The sequence below is a fragment of the Ixodes scapularis genome, unplaced genomic scaffold (genome assembly GCF_016920785.2).
Source record: "Ixodes scapularis isolate PalLabHiFi unplaced genomic scaffold, ASM1692078v2 ptg000683l_1___fragment_1__unscaffolded, whole genome shotgun sequence".
NCBI lineage: Eukaryota > Metazoa > Arthropoda > Arachnida > Ixodida > Ixodidae > Ixodes > Ixodes scapularis.
The window spans coordinates 2,107,961-2,109,593 of record NW_024610019.1 but is presented as its reverse complement, the minus strand read 5'-3'; positions in this window follow the sequence as shown (position 1 = coordinate 2,109,593).

Here is a 1,633-nt window from a genome sequence, read left to right as displayed (position 1 = left end):
ACTCTCCTGCGTTACGCCGCGGCGACGGCGCTTCGGGCGCTTTTGCGATTTGGAGAGTTGGCAGAATATGCTTTCCGATTCGGGCATTGCTAGGTTGCTTTGGTAGAAAAATGCCTCGTCGTTAAAACGCCCCGACTGGGGCTGCACCGCTATTGAGCTACGAAAGGGGTCAAGATCAATATTAGCGTGTTTCCTGACTACGCGATTCGTTCGGGAACATGAATAAATGGCTGCCGCAAAGAGGGAAAACTAGACGCCGTCGGACCACGATCGCTTGTTCGGGAATTCCACTTTGTGGAAACATTCGCGGATACTTGTTGTAATATTTATTTCTATTGTTCCAACATTGAATCAGAAAAACCCTGGAGTATTCTGGGGCATCCGGACCGCGTTCAGTACGCGTCTACACGTTAAAATGGACGTTTTCACATTAACGCCACCATGCGCCGGGTTAAACGGCAACGGTTCGTAGACCACGATAAGCGTACTCACCTTCTTTTTTTTACAGGATTCTCAAGGGGGTTGCGACGAAAGTTGGGACAAAAGGCGAATGCAATCACCTGACTGGGTGCCAACCCCTGAAACAACACTCAACCGCAGGGCACAAATTGAGAGAAAAATAAAATAAAACGCCAGCTAACAGCACTAGTCAAGAAAGAAATTATTTGACCCAGCTAAACCCGTATGGAAATCTTATATTTGGGGCATATCTGACCATATCAAACATTATATGATTATATTCGGCCTATACAGAGCCTTATCTGGCGTACATACATCCTGATATGGCGTATGTACAGACTTATCTGGCGTATGTAAGACTTATCTGGCATATATACAGCCTTACCTGGCGTATATACAGCTTTATATGGCGTATATACAGCGTTATCTGGCGGCCGGTTTCCAATAAATTAAAGGTTGTAAAAAGTTAAAACAATTTTTGTTAGCAAACTGTGAATGACTTATTGTTGGCGAGCTAAATATTAGCGCAAATAATCCCAAACTTCAGCTTTGACAAGCTTAAGTTTGAGAATATTTGTGCTAATTTTCACGAGGATTTCAATGTGGCTTAATTATTTAAAAGTGTTAACATTACGCCCGAATAGACAATTTGCTAAATCCCCCAAGCGCCTCGGCCCGTACTCGAGGAATCATGGGGACGGTGTTTCTTCAGCTGCCTAGTAATCGAAAATTTAGACCAATTTTATGGTTACACAGTATTGAGTGTAATTCGGAGTCACCCTGAACAAGTGTCCTATAGAACCCATGTATACACATCTCTTACATTATTATCATTCTCGTAGAGATTCAGAGATGCTGATATTAAGTTAGAAATGCTAAAAATGCTATAAACAGCTCCGCTGAATCCTAGCTAAATCCGGGTTTTGGTTGTTGTGATTTCTCGGCTTTTAAGTAATTCCTGCTAAAACAACAATCACAAGAATGATAATATCGTAAGAGATTTCGGCAGCTCAGTCTGGGCGAAGGTTGGACAGTGTGCACAGTATGATAAACGCTGCCATTGACGAGAAATTTTAAAAGTGATGTGACAGGTCCGTGAGCCGTACGGGACGCTTGCTCAAGGTGACTACAAATTACACTCGAAACTGTGTAACCATGGAATTGGTCAAAACTA